Raw genomic sequence first — 16338 nt, 5'->3', positions numbered from 1 at the left:
GTCATTTTCAAATCGACCGTATTTTTCCATCGTTGAAAGATTTGTCAAGTCTGCAGGAAATCTAAGGGAATCTTTGTCAATACGCATAATTTTTCTCCTTCCAATTTTATGCTAAAGAATTTGTTAAAACGTTAAAAGTTCTTTTGTTTGTTGAAGAAAGAGCAGGAAGGATCAAGGAATGAAAATTCGAAGATCATAAGAGGATTAAAATCTAGACCTATATGCAGCTCGAATCGAGAAGTGCGGAGATTCAGTTTGATTTATTGTGTTAAAGCTATACGTAATGATATGCTAACGACTTTATTAGGCGAGATGCCTCGGCTGAGATACATAGTTTGAACGATGAGATGGAAATGCATGAAGAGAAGGTGTGACCATTCCTGCTTTTATTCCGCTATAAATCTAATCTGAACAGCTTAGATGTTTAAGGGTTAGTTAAAGGGAGGAATACACGGGGGGCATTGGGGAAATCAACGAGGGATGACAAGAACAAAGGGGTTCGTTTCCACAATTTCACTTTTCCACGTTGGAATAATATCGACTATTCCATTAAAACTTCAACATTGATTCTATCAATCTTCTACTTCCATACACTGTCACAATCAATGACGCTAATGTCGTTCGAGTATTAACTATTATTACACGACATATGTACCTACTTATACGTTTCTCTAATTATTCCTTATCTATGCTTCTTTATTTTTCAAATATTCGATGTTATTGAATTTTTCTACGATCATGAAAATTCTGCTTCGGGATATTTAAGACAAGAAAGTGAGTTTATATACAAAAATTTGAGTTTCACTTTTCAAGTTTCAACCATTTAATTTTACGCTATTCGAAGACGCAGATAATACAAAATAGCAGTTTCAGTGTCAAATAGCGTTTTATCGATCGAAAATTGGTGTGTTCAAGTAAGACATTACACAGCGTAGTTGGCAACTAAGTGGTTGCGGATTTTCTCATTACCAACTAATGACAAAATCCGCAATCACTTAGTTGCCAACTCGATATATCTACTAGTCGATCGTATAAAACGAAAGATATCGGCGATGGCTCATCGATATGCCGGACGATAATGCTATCTTTCGACGTGGCAGTTGCTCGATGCTTTGTATAAACACAGCTAGCAACAGTCGGACTAATTAAGCTTAATTACGGTCATCCAAGTCATTAATTAATTCGTCGATGTCGCACCTGCTGATAAATACCTGCAAGAGAATCGGACTTTCTATCGTCTCTTCCTTCGAATTTGAATATCGAATGATGAAAGATATTGTGATCGATTTTTTGGAGCAAAGTAACGATGTAAGACACGGTCGCCAGCAAAACGAGTTGGCTGAATTTTTCCTGGCAACGTTCGTACCGGCCTGTATATCGGAGATTGACATACTTCTTGCGAAGTAGGTAACTCGAAAGGAGACTTTAAATGTGTTCCGTGCTTTATAGAATCAGTAAAATCATGCAGACGTTATACTTGGAACGCTCGTCAGTTGTAAACGCCAGTTTAAAGGAAATTTATAATCCACTTAGAAGTTGCTCAATGTTTGTGTACACTGCAAGATAAAATAGAACAATTATCGTGATCTTTATTGTCGAATAAGTGTCTGGTCATTCTATGTTCTGATAATCCTCGTTATACTCTAAACTGTTATAACGTACCTAGAATGCAGTCATAATGATAATTAAATTAATCTATCACCTGTCTTAAACCAGTACTTAAAAACCAGTCGTTAGAAGCGTAAGAACTAGTTAGATAAAATTACTGAAAAGTATTTACGTGTTCGTGCAGTAGTTAATTATTCGTATAATTCGTAGGAGTAATTAATCAACCCCTTTTTCATCTCATAATTATTATGAGACACATAAGTTCCTAAAAACGCATCTGAATACTTTTACGATTGTTTATCAAAAAGAAGGTCCTATTAAACACATACTGTACGTAGATACACTGATATCAGTATCATTAGCCCATAGATATATTAAAATATCTAATGAACTGTAGCCACGAGAAATTACATTTCAGATAACTTTCATACCATACATAATCTCAGAAAATATTTCAGACGACTATTGTATCGCGACTGGAGTATCGTATACTCACTGTATACAAGAATCACTTGATAGCAAATAATTATAAATCGCCTGTAGGGACAGGAGGGTTAATATATAATCATTATGAGATACATAAATTCCTAAAAATGCATCTGAATACTTTTACTACGATTGTTTATCAAAAAGAAGGTCCTATTAAACACATACTGTACGTAGTTACGCTGATATCAGTATCATTAGCACATAGATATATTAGAATATCTAATGAACTGTAGCCACGAAAAATTACATTTCAGATAACTTTCATACCATACATAATCTCAGAAAATATTTCAGACGACTACCGTATCGCGACTGGAGTATCGTATACTCACTGTATACAAGAATCACTCGATCGCAAATAATTATAAATCGCCTGTAGGGACAAGAGGGTTAATATATAATTATTATGAGATACATAAATTCCTAAAAATGCATCTGAATACTTTTACTACGATTGTTTATCAAAAAGAAGCTCCTATTAAACACATACTGTACGTAGTTACGCTGATATCAGTATCATTAGCACATAGATATATTAAAATATCTAATGAACTGTAGCTACGAGAAATTACATTTCAGATAACTTTCATACCATACATAATCTCAGAAAATATTTCAGACGATTATTGTATCGCGACTGGAGTATCGTATACTCACTGTATACAACAATCACTCGATCGCAAATAATTATTAATCGCCTGTAGGGACAAGAGGACTAATATCTAAACAGCAGAATATTTGTAAAAAGTGTGGCACCGAAAAGCCTCTAGTTTTATCGATTACGAGCACACACGTATCCCGTGTACGCAGAGAAGAGACACCAAAAGTGACGAACACGCCGGCTAAACGTTACCCAATGGAGGCAGATCGATCTTTTCTTCTACCGGTTCCGCTCCCTTCCCCCCTGTCTCTCCCCCTTTGTGCCGCCTCTATTCCATAGGTCTGTTCCCCGTGTAATTCGTATTCCACGGCAGTTGTATCCCGGATCGCCTGCAGCTCGAGCGCGCGTCTCAGTGTATTTCAACGGCACGTCGGATAGTTAGTCGATGATGTCGGACGACTAATGCGCCGGAGGAAGTATCGACGTGTCTCCGCCGTGAGCCCCTTGCACGTGTTTCCACCCTTTTTCCAATTTTCCAAGCTTACTTCTCTACCGTTACCGCTACTACTATTGCTACTGCTACTGCTACTGGATGCTGATGTCGAGCGCTGCACGCTGTACCGCCGCATCGTCTCTGTTCTCGTCCGTATCGTTCTACTACTCAGCGTCCCTGTGTATCGAGATCGACGAGATGCGCCACCGATGAGACATTCCGCGGTTGGGGAGATGGGAAAGCGAGCTTTGTTTCAGCCGCGTTCGCCAGACGGGTTTTCACCGTACATCTCCACTACCTTCTCGGATTATATAGATTTCGGAGGGAGAACGTGCACGAGGAAGACGTGGACTTTGAAAATTTCGTGCGAAGGAGTTGGTTGAAGTGCGATCGAATATTTGTGCATGGGGAGGAAACGGTGGTGTTTTGGGTAGCGCGGTTCTCTTTTTCGGGTTCAGTGTTTGTCGATCATCGTGAAATATATTGTGAAAGTACAGCTTCGATGCTGTGTTGGAGTACGTGGATTTTGCAGGCAGAACGTGAAATTGACTGAAGCGAAGCCCCGTGAAGAGTTGTGTTTGCAGAGGAAACGTTAGTGTTCTCTTTCTTTCCTGTTCTTCTTCTTCCCGGAGAGTAGTGGGTGTTGTTAGTAGTGAAATATATCGTGGAAATACAACTCTACAGTTGGATTATACAAATCTTGGAAGGGGAAAGTAAATGAGGAAGATGTGCACTTTGAAAATTTTGTATCAAGAGATTAGCTGAAGCGTCACGTATGTCTTGTGGTATGATATCATTTTTCTTTCTTCTTCCTCCTTTGAAAGCTTCTTTCGTACGACTGTTCGATGCTTGTCGACATCATAAAATACTTATTTATATCGAATTATATAAATTGGAATGTTGATATATCTCGTGGTGTGATATCTGTCTTTCTCTTACTACTTTTTTTTACAAATATTCAGTGATTATCGGTATTCGAGAAAAATTCTTAAAATTCTTAGCTCCGTGTTTATATCGTGACGTTCGAGGGCAAGGGAAACTGGATAAAATTAGGAAATGACGATAAGTGTGTAGGGATGATCGCGAAAGGAACAAGACCCGAAAACGTCTACTTCAGAGTCGATTAAAACGACGGTCTTAACGTGTAACCATACTTCAAGAAGATGTTGGAGTTCGGTGACGAGGGTAAACTTAGCGAGACGTGGAAATTAGGGAACATTGGAAAATCAATGTTGAAACCGTTCTTGCATTCCCACCTATGTATAGTACTCTACATTCTACGTCATAATCCTTTTATTTGTTTGGTTCGACACGCGATTTCTCACAAATCAACGTAGCCTCTAAAAATAGGTGATATCAAGGTGATGTTAATGCGTTACACGGAACCGCGTGTCGCATCGCGTTATTGCCGAAGCATGTAACGCTCCCGTTTTGCACGACATTATCTCTTTTTCTACTTACTTCCATACTATCATTACGCGTTAAAATATGCGCCAAACAGATTTTTTATATCAGTGAACGTGTGTAAGATTTTTAAATCTTCGACTTATTCTGCGATAAAATATAGACAGGAATATCATTTGTCCATTAACGAACATTTGATATGAGAAACTTGAAAACTTTGGTACAACTTACACTCAGAGGTCCTCAGAAATGTATTTGTAAATATTCATATTAATGCACAACGAAACAACCTAGTGCCTATTGTCTTTATTTAAAGAAAGGGGAACTTATCTCAGCAAACATCCGAGGAAGCAGCTGTTACACAACTGTTTTGTTAGCCAAAAATGTCGTTCTTCCTCTTGATCTTCTTCTTAATGGATCAATGTGAGAAGAATTTCACCTAGTCTCAAGTTAATGACTATCATCGACAGCTAAATAGCTGAAATGCGTTTGATTACTTATGGTTTGTGTTCATATCACCTTCCATAATTCGAGAAGGACGAATCGATCCATGGTGCATACATTTTTTATTCAGAAGAACTTGCCATGCATGTTGGCAAAGTTTGTCAATTTTATTCTACAACTTCAGTATAATTTCCTTTTTTCTTTCCACTATCGATGATCGCTCTGTCTCAACGACAGCTCTGTCTTTCCATCGTCGCGTTTCTTTCGACTTCTCGGCTAGCACCGATTGAACAAACGCGGTTGGTGTTCATGTGCATCGAATTGGCTGCGGTGCAACTGCAGCCGCGCGAAGGGTGAGGCGGAAGGCACGCATATTTTCGAGCGTGACGCACCTTGGACGCTGGGCTTGGCTCACCGGTCGACAGAGAGAGATATCGGACCGCTTTGTGCACAAGCGTGCAAAGCCGCGTTCACAAGCCCAGCTCTGACCGAGAGGAGTCGTCGCGGATCTGGTTCGTCTGGTTCTTTCGGTGCAGTTTGAAAACCACGGGGAACGAAGAAGCGGTTGCCTCCTATCGGATTAGGTCGTTAAGTTGAGAGAGTAATGGTCAGTGTAACGTCCAGGGTTAATGGTTCGAGTGATCAACACAGCCTCGAGAACTCTCTCGAAATCTTTTCATTATTACATACTAATAGTTGTTGTTCTTTGATATACTTTTTTATGGAACATGTTCCTACATGTGTCACGCAACTATTCTCCCAGTGGGTTGCGAAAGATTATCATTTTCGAAAGTGGATCTTAGATTATGAGATCTGAGATTAGAAGATGATTTGTAAATAATATACAAGGTGGTTGGTAACTGGTGGTACAATCGGAAAGGGGGTGATTCTACGCGAAAAAAGAAGTCGAAAACATAGAATAAAAATTTTTTGTTTGAGGCTTTGTTTTCGAGAAAATCGACTTTGAATTTTCGATCGGTACGCGTACGGTACGTTATAACAGATCTTATAACTTAATCTTATATCTTATAACTTAATTTTTTGCTTATATATTGTTGTTTTTAATTTTTCTTTTTTTTTTTTAATTCTTCCATCGGGACAACGATCTACAGTGAGATCTATTATAACGTACCGCACGCGTACCGAGCGAAAATTCAAAGTCGATTTTCTCGAAAACAAAGCGTCAAACGAAAAATTTTTATTCTATATTTTCGACTTCTTTTTTCGCCTAGAATCACCCCCTTTCCGCTTGTACCACCAGTTACCAACCGCCCTGTATATCACTATTCGTAATAAGACATAACACAAAACGATTTGCATCCATTAGCACTTTGACTACCACGGCGAAATCACATGTTTCGCTCAGGACACCACGGGAGTATCTTTATTATTCAAAGCATATAATGGCAAAATAATAATAAGTTGATGATGCAAAACAAAATTCTTTCCCAATGGACCGTTTATCTTATTGGCGGTCACGGGTGACCACCGTAGCGCCTTGCTAACAGTTGATGGCGACATATTGTAACAAGGCTTCGTTTATTTCAACAAACCATTCGCATTTGTTATTTCGTCGCAAATAACGTGCAGAATATATTGTTGAAACGTGTAGAAGATATTAGTAAACGGTATTAGCTCATTCTATATATAATAGAAAGATGAAGAGACAAGCGTGACATTTTTATGATTTCGACGAAACATTCGGCTGAAATGGTAGAGGTCCGCAAAAAAATTATGTTTGTGATAAACCAATGGTAGTGGTAGATCACAACAGAGGAAAACGTGCTGTAGATTTATCAGATCAAACGATAGCATATTCTACTCCACATAGAAGATCCTTCAAGTGGAATATAAAATTAGCTTTAGAGTTATTGTTAAATACATCAATTTCAAACGCGATGATACTCTATAAACAAGCAACGAAAACAAAAATCAAGGTATCAGCATTTAGAATGGCACTCGCGATGCACCTTGCACAGTGCCATTCATCAGAGCCGTCAAATATACTTATTCGACAAAGATTGCGACACGAAATGCGGAAGAAAGAAGGACAAGCGTACCTGGCACGAAAATTTTGCAGAGTGTGCTATAAAAAATGTTAAACAGTGAGGATCAAAAATTGCTAAGAATCGGACCAAAAAGGTGACCACCTATCGTTCAGATTGTACGGATGAGCCACATTTATGTTCAAAGTGTTTTAACACAGTGCACCGTTAGATGCAAGATTCGTTCTCATTTTTTTCATTGATGTTCTAATAAAAATGTTTAATTGTTCAATGGGACACTTTTATTTCAAAGTATCTTCTATTTATCGGTTATATTCAAAATGCCCCAACTGTCAATTTCTACAATTGTAAGAAGTTCAACCATGGCGTCACAGGAGAAACCATTGGCCGGTCATAGTGACCAACGTGATCAAAGTGTTAAGACGTATGAAAGTTTCACCGTCGATTTTCAGGGATTTCCCTATTTTCCGCATCGCGTACAAATAAATTGCCCGCGAGAACGTTCATCAGACTAACAGTAGTCGCAGAAGACGAGCTCTTCTAGCGCGAGGAGAACTATGTAAGCGGTTCAGTTTTATTCATCGTACGTCGTAAGTCTCTGGGTGTAGGTACTCGTGTTCGTCACGGCGTTGTATCGCGGCCTAAACGACGCGGCCGTCCATGTTAGATGCGACTGCTAGGCGCCATTAACGTCGAAGCGGTCGCGATCGCCTTTGAATTAACTATAGTATCTCCCTTATTACGCCGTGGTAAAAGTCGTCGCGTAAATAAAATCGCGCTTTCGCTGTGACACGCAACCTAAATGTCGTATACTTTCTCGAACGAATCTTCTTCGACGCTCTTGCATTTCGTCGTTTACAGGAACGTTCTGGTCGCGTCCGAAACTGGAAAGAAATTAAAGTAAGAAAGATGGAAGAAGGTAAATGAGGAAAAGAGAGAAACAGGAAGAAATAAAGGGGCAGAACGTAGGATAAAGGCGAAGCGGATACGCACGACGCGTACAAACGGACACGCGAATATACGCGATTATACGCCAGCTATAGGGTGTCCCGTACTTTTCCTTTCCAACTACGTCGACGTAACGTTTTATAAGCAACGTTAAGAGTAAAATGTCACGTAACCACGGGTTCACTTTTTAGCACAAATGCTTCGCCGAGAAATTATAAAACAAATATCGAAAACGAGGTTGTTTATAATTATTCACGAAAGTATTCCAATACTTGTGGACACGTTTTATGAATTTTATTTTATGTCTGTTACATATACCAAATATTCGTTAATTTCATTAATACTCCAATGACATTGAACTATCACGATCAGGTTGGTAAAGTTTGAAACAAATTTGAAAATGTACTTAAAAGATAGAAAATATTTATCGCAATGTCCACGTGGTGTTGAATTCCCAATGAAGCATTTATAGACTTTTCGTTACGCGGCATCTCCCCCTTATTTCTACTTGTACGACATGTTGCTGCAGTTTAAACACACTGAGAAAGTGTGAGACACCCTGTATGCACTGGTGTGTGCGTCCGTTTTCACTGTCTCTTTCTTACTCATCTGTAGAGCATGTAGAGACGGGGCAAGCACACGATTAACCGGCACGGCGGTTCGTTTTCTGCCGGGAGACTCTTTATACGAGCACGCCGCTCTGCTAACTGGCAACCGGCTACGCTAGCTTAACTGCTTGGCCGAGGAACTAACAGGCGCGAAAGAGACGGAGAAGGAAACGGACGGAGACGAGGAACAGGGCCGTGCTTAAGCACCTTTAGTACCACCAGCCTCGCGATTTCCAAGGGGAATGCACTCGTTCCACGAGCCACGCTCGTTTTACGATACATCCAAGCCTTTTTTTTCCACCGACCTCTCCTTTCTTCTATGGCTGTGCTTTGATCTCGTTCGAACGCCTCGTACATTGGCCTTTTAATTGTGGATCGTAGAACGAAGTCGATCAAATCTGTGTCTCGTCTGTATTCGTATATCGTATTAGAAGAAATGCTTTATTTTCACGTGCCTGGTTAACGTTACTCGAGTTTCATACTCTGACTAACGTACGAGACTTGGTATCAAAGAAGCAGGTATGTGTATGAATAAATACATAATGCAGGGAAAACAAGCCTCTATCCATATACTTTATCAAAGGCATTGAAATCTCCATAAATACAGCCTTGTAAATCTATAGAATTTCTATGACAACTTATGAATTGGTTACCTTGGTACTTGTAGCGTTAACAGGCCATAATCCCTTTGATATCAGGTACATTGTGGAAAGAGATGAAGTAAAATGAAAAAAAAGAGGAACGAGAAAGAAAGGAAAAGAAGGGTGTAGACAGGTTTGAAAAATTAGAAGAAGGAGCGCAACGGTTGCGCACCAATACGTCCATATTTTGCAAATCCCATTTTCTGCTCTGATTATCATATTCCACGCTCAATATCGATATCGTAATCAGCCAGATCCCACCAAGGTGCGATTACAGCTAGTCGAAATCGCATATTATATCTCGTCGATTTAAATTAGCAATCTGCTGTATTCGGATATAGTTATTTCCCATTTCAGCCGAATGATTCTCGCGAGCGTCAGTCGAACGAAATCGTAATTTATTCGCCGGTATTTCCCGCGCCATAGACACACAGCGGCTACAAAAAATATCGCCATACCGCTGTATTTATTATAACATTTATCTACCGATTAATTAAGTTCAAACATATCACATTACGTATCATTTAATACCACTCTCACGTGACTAATCCGCTATAAGAAAATGGAAAAAATGTAATACTACGAAAATGGAACGTAGAACGTAATACATTGCCATAGCTTCGTAGGAAAATAAGAATATGTGTGGATACTTTTTAAAACCACTGTATGTATATCGATAAGTATACTTATAGTTGTTGTCGAACGATCAGAAGCTCGCGACGAATTAGTGGAACGAATTAAAAATACAGCGGCAGACCGGGTCGAGTGGAACGAAAGGAGGCTCGTATCGATCCTTCGGGGAGAGCCAGGGTGAAAATAGTTTTTCCTCGTCCCGACGCGAGTGGCAGTTTGACAGAGCGCGCAGTTGATATCTCGCGATGCGAATATTCACGACGTCCGTCCTCTGCTCTGCTCTCTCGCTCTGGCACATACTTCGTAGTGGTAGTATGTATGCTCGTCCTCTACGTTTGTCGTCGTGGTCCGTGCACCTGGAACTTGCACGTTACTGGACCCGCAGCGTCGTCCTCGGGTCTTTGACCCCGTTGCATCTGGACAGAACGCGCTAATAATGCATCGGGACGATTATCGTCGGCTGCGCCAACCTCTCGCGATCTTGAACGCGTCCACAGGCGATTTCTCTCGTCGAACGACTTCGAGTTTCCATCGTGCGAACGATAATACGTAATGCTGGCTCCACACTGGCCAGAACTGCTTGAAGACAGCTCGTCAGCTGGACGCAGGTAGGTTTTTCGTGAATAATTCCTTTGAAAAACACAGCCTCGCTGAGAAATCTGAAGACAGTCGTCGTACTTGTTTCGAAACTGGACGAAAAACGATATGGAACATCGCTTAAGTTGATAGTTTATATTATTATAATTTTGTACAGAAAATAGCTGATGTATAACATCGTAATGTATCAAACATTATACCAAGAGATTTATTTAAATCTGAGCTTTATAATCTATCAGGTGTTGAAGTTTCACTGGAAATGGAAAGTGTGCTGAGATTTTTCAGTGTATTCTTAGCGGGGAAGACATAATAAGAATTAAAGGACTCGTAACAAAAATTATCCTTAACGATATTCGTATTTCTCCAGGAGAGCAAAATACGCTAACATCTTTAATTTCTCTTTGATACATTTCTTTTTTTAACCCAGTGACCAATTTTAAGATTCCATCGTATCATTTTCATCAAAAATATCATTTCCTAAAGAGAGATTAGTTATTCGTTGACGAATTCGCTGTTCATAAAAGGCATAACGGGCAGAGTAAATATAATTTTTCGCTGATTACAAGCTGCTCGTGAATAACAGTGTGGATCCAGCAAAATTCAAGCCGATTCGTCGAGTTTTGCAATTAGTGGTCGTTGATACGAGGATGGCTCGATGGTAGGGAATAATCGGTGTCTCGTTAGACAGCAATTTCCTTGGTAAACCGGTGCAGTCTGCTGTGTGACAGTTTGGCATTTTTACGCGTCAAGACGGTCGCGTGATATACGCCAAGCTCCTGCAATAATTGCATCCGTTGCTATGCAATGACAGCACATGCTACAAGTATACGTACGTAAGACTCATCGATAGTTGATGATCATTAAATCTCTCAGTCAGTGAAAATCCTTTTCGAAAGATGTTCTCCGTAATTGATGATCTTTTGATGTTCCAAGTTCTATGTTCCTAGAAATAAATCTTTCATTTTTTTTTTTTTTCTTTTAAAGATGAATCCTATCATGGAATAGTAGAGTTAGCCAACCAGTTTGGCTTGTGAGATGTTGAAAAGTGAAAAAATGATACGTGCAACACGAACTAATTGTAGCAAGGACGTTGCCTTAGATTAAGAAAAAGAAATTTAAACGATAAATTATATTGTTTATTTAATTCTTATCAAATATTCAAATCAAATTCAAATTCTTATAGTATATGTATTTATATTTCGTCGTTGTTGTGGAGATTTCTAGGAAGTAACGATTTGAAAGTCGCTAAAAACTCGGTCCTAGAAATAAATCTTTCATTTTTTTTTTTTTTTTTCTTTTAAAGATGAATCCTATCATGGAACAGTAGAGTTAGCCAACCAATTTGGCTTGTGGGATGTTGAAAAATGAAAAAATGTCACGTGCAACACTTGAACTAATTGTAGCAAAGACGTTGCCTTAGATTAAGAAAAAGAAATTTAAACGATAAATTATATTGTTTATTTAATTCTTATCAAATATTCAAATCAAATTCAAATTCTTATAGTATATGTATTTATATTTCGTCGTTGTTGTGGAGATTTCTAGGAAGTAACGATTTGAAAGTCGCTAAAAACTCGGTCCTAGAAATAAATCTTTCATTTTTTTTTTTTAATGAATCTTATCATGGAACAATAGAGTTAGCCAACCAGTTTGGCTCGTGAGATGTTGAAAAATGAAAAAATGTTACGTGCAACACTTGAATTAATTGTAGCAAGGACGTTGCCTTAGATTAAGAAAAAGAAATTTAAACGATAAATTATATTGTTTATTTAATTCTTATCAAATATTCAAATCAAATTCAAATTCTTATAGTATATGTATTTATATTTCGTCGTTGTTGTGGAGATTTCTAGGAAGTAACGATTTGAAAGTCGCTAAAAACTCGGTCCTAGAAATAAATCTTTCATTTTTTTTTTTTTTTCTTTTAAAGATGAATCCTATCATGGAATAGTAGAGTTAGCCAACCAGTTTGGCTCGTGAGATGTTGAAAAGTGAAAAAATGTTACGTGCAACACTTGAACTAATTGTAGCAAGGACGTTGCCTTAGATTAAGAAAAAGAAATTTAAACGATAAATTATATTGTTTATTTAATTCTTATCAACTATTCAAATCAAATTCAAATTCTTATAGTATATGTATTTATATTTCGTCGTTGTTGTGGAGATTTCTAGGAAGTAACGATTTGAAAGTCGCTAAAAACTCGGTCCTAGAAATAAATCTTTCATTTTTTTTTTTTAATGAATATTATCATGGAACAGTAGAGTTAGCCAACCAGTTTGGCTCGTGAGATGTTGAAAAGTGAAAAAATGTTACGTGCAACATTCGAACTAATTGTAGCAAGGACGTTGCCTTAGATTAAGAAAAAGAAATTTAAACGATAAATTATATTGTTTATTTAATTCTTATCAACTATTCAAATCAAATTCAAATTCTTATAGTATATGTATTTATATTTCGTCGTTGTTGTGGAGATTTCTAGGAAGTAACGATTTGAAAGTCGCTAAAAACTCGGTCCTAGAAATAAATCTTTCATTTTTTTTTTTTAATGAATATTATCATGGAACAGTAGAGTTAGCCAACCAGTTTGGCTCGTGAGATGTTGAAAAATGAAAAAATGTTACGTGCAACACTTGAATTAATTGTAGCAAGGACGTTCCCTTAGATTAAGAAAAAGAAATTTAAACGATAAATTATATTGTTTATTTAATTCTTATCAAATATTCAAATCAAATTCAAATTCTTATAGTATATGTATTTATATTTCGTCGTTGTTATAGAGATTTCTAGGAAGTAACGATTTGAAAGTCGCTAAAAACTCGGTCAGAATGCATGCATAATAATTAGACTGAGCGAAAAACGATATTCGTATAGACAGGAAAGAACAAGGTTAGAGAGGAATAGAAGCATGCTGACGTTGGATAGGTCGCTTTGTTTAATTGAATTTTTCTGTCGACAATTTTTCCAGTATATTAAAAATCATCTTGCCTCGTTCGCGTGTCGGAGTATCGATCATCGCGACAGGTGTATCGAGTTCCCTCGACCGTTATTTCGATGGAATTTTCGAAAAAAAATCGCCAACAGGAAGGAGACTCACTTCGAACACCGTTTTAACAATTTTTTTTTTTTTAATTTTTGTTTCTCCTATTTTTTTTTTTTTTTTCCTTCTTCCTTCTCTTCTCGTTGCGGGCTGAAACATATGTATTCGCGGTGCGTCGCGTCGCTTGGACGCTGCGTTTCACACGTGGCCACTCGCGTCGATACACCGTGTCCACGACATTTTTATGTAACCGTCATTTTCGCAGTTTCAGAATGCCAATCGCGGTTCGTTTAATGGCGACGCTCGTACGCGTCCAGAATCGTTTCATCACGTCCGATCTCTGATTGCGTACGATATCGATCGACTACGCCATCCACTCTTTGCAACATCTGTACCGGTTTACGCTTTCTTTACTCTCATTTAGCTATATCGATCAATTCTACGAATTGATAGAAACGAAAACGCAATGATGTACGAATACTTGTGGACATGTTTTATTAATACAGGTTTTATTAATAATAACATAACACAATAATATCCATCTAGACAACGATCTACAGTGAGATCCGTTATAACGAGACGCGATAAAGTGCACGCGTACCCATCGAAAATTCAAAGTCGATTTTCTCGAAAACAAAGCGTCAAACGAAAAATTGTTATTCTATATTTTCGACATCTTTTTTCGCCTAGAATCACCCCCTTTTCGCTTGTATCACCAGTTACCAACCACCCTGTATATTATGCGTGTCATATGAAACGTCTTGAGATTTCATTAGCAGCGTTGTGATACTCTGAAACAAATCTGAATCTATAGAAATTACAATATATTTGGCATAAGTACGTATTTCACGGAGATCACAAAAGTATTTAAATAGTTAATCATCCATTGTGCCAATGAATCTGAATATTCAGTGTTGTCACGCTATTCGTATTAATATTTTTACCAAGTACGTGTTTCCAATAAATATGTGTAATTTTTATCTACATTTTCAGATCGGTTTCAAATTTCATCGGTACGATCATGACAGTCCCTGTCTCGTTGTAATTTCAATGAAATTTCAAAATGTTTTATATAGCGCGAGCATGATAATTTAGTCAGTGGCAATATTGTGGCAATATTTATGCGTGTAGGGAGTTTAGGGTGGAAAATGTGAACTGGCGTGGAAATTTGTGAAGCGTCAGGATAAAGTCTGCCTGATAATTTTCACGATTGACTGACGAGATCGAATTTAGACGATTGTAAGAGCCATTTTACGAGCAGCGGGCTTAAGAGGATCTGTCGACCTAGATGATTCAATTGGAGCGGCAACTCGAATTTAACGACAATAGACGCGATCGATTTTATTTTCAAATCTTTAAGTTCCGTTTATAGGACATGAGAAATTTTCGCTTTGAGAATTGGCAAATTCGTTAATTTTGTTATTAAATATACGAACATCTTTATTCATTTTCTGAACACTTACAAATATTTATCGTTGTAACATTGAGCCATCCATGTATTGCCCAATTTTTCTCTCCCTCTTTGACTTTGTTATTAAACACCTGTATATATTTGTCAATTTGCTGAACGTTCAAAAGAATTGTTTATTATAATATTACGTTATTGATGCGTTACCAATTCTTTTCAGTTTATTTCATTTTGTATCAAACATACACATGTATATCTCTTTCAATATCGCGAACATTCAAAAATACTGAATGTTATAACGTTATGACATCGGTATATTACAAAATTTCATCCATTTCTAACATACTCGTGTCTTTAGATTCAACAAATATTCTTTAAAAAATTAGATTCGCATTTCTGTGATCCTTAACCTTCCAGCCGAAATCGCGTTCTACTTATTTTATTACGCTGAGAACATGTAAAAAATATGCAGGTAAAATTCGCCTGATACGAACGCGTTAATTTCACCGCACCACGCTGTTATCGCGTCGTGGCTTTTGTATCGCATATTAATATTTTTAGCAAATACACGTGTGCGGTAAATATCTGTAATTTCTATCTACATTTTCAGATCGGTTTCAAATTTTATCGGCACAATCGTCACAGTGCCTGTCTCGTTATAATTTTAACGGAAAATTTCAAAATATTTTATATAGCACGAACAATGACAATATTGTGGCGATATTTATGCGCGTAGCGAGTTTAGGGTGGAAGATACTCTGTCTAGAAAAAGATACGAAAAACGCCCGCGGCTGCAGGCTTCATTAGAACAGTTGACTGACTTACGAACCAGCAGCGTACACACACACATCCGTAATGACCATAATCCAACATCTCGAAGCATCTAATTGAATTCCCATAGGATTATCGCGGCGCGTTAAGAATGGTTTGGCCGCATCCGGCGGACGGTGTAGAGTATCGATCGCGTACAGCTCGCCGCGGCCTCGAATTTCACGCGATAGCAAAGGCAGATACCGTATGCGGCGAAGGGAAACGCGGCTTGGTTGTTCACTGGACGTGCTCAAAACGTCGTTTAGGAGCCTTAAACCCAGGCCACAGAGCGAGAAAGAGAGACAGAGAGATGGAGAGCAGCCCCACCCCGATATCCAGTTTGCCAAACGCCGGTTGTTTTTGTTCGCGCGCGTTGCACGAACTGAAACCCTCTCTCTGCTTGGTCACGCGCACATATAAAGATGTATATGTATGTATACAGGGTGTCCCGCGTAACTGGGACAAGCTATAACTCCGAAACGGTGAAAGATAGAAAAGAATTTCATTAGAGAAAATGAAATATTTTAGAATGACGCGTCCACTTTCAAAGTGCTGGTGTTTCAAAGGTTTTAAGGACACCTATACCTTTTTTTAAATAAAATTATAAATT

At 38.2% G+C, this 16338-nt stretch overlaps 1 protein-coding gene across 20 annotated transcripts in view; it reads left to right on the top strand.

The window, feature by feature from the left end:
- The window catches only part of LOC117164651 (bromodomain adjacent to zinc finger domain protein 2B), a 236752-nt gene that overhangs the window by 106948 nt on the left and 113466 nt on the right, over positions 1-16338 (top strand). Inside the window, exon 1 of one of the 20 annotated variants that reach the window (XM_076619753.1) lies at positions 3958-3976. The exons of the other annotated variants lie outside the window; for them this stretch is intronic. The gene's annotated coding sequence lies outside the window, so the exon portion shown is untranslated. Of the gene's footprint in view, positions 1-3957; positions 3977-16338 lie in introns of those variants that run through there. 20 annotated transcript variants of the gene reach the window in all.

This window comes from Bombus vancouverensis, chromosome 7, assembly GCF_051014615.1.
Source record: "Bombus vancouverensis nearcticus chromosome 7, iyBomVanc1_principal, whole genome shotgun sequence".
NCBI lineage: Eukaryota > Metazoa > Arthropoda > Insecta > Hymenoptera > Apidae > Bombus > Bombus vancouverensis.
This window is presented reverse-complemented; position numbering and strand designations above follow the sequence as displayed.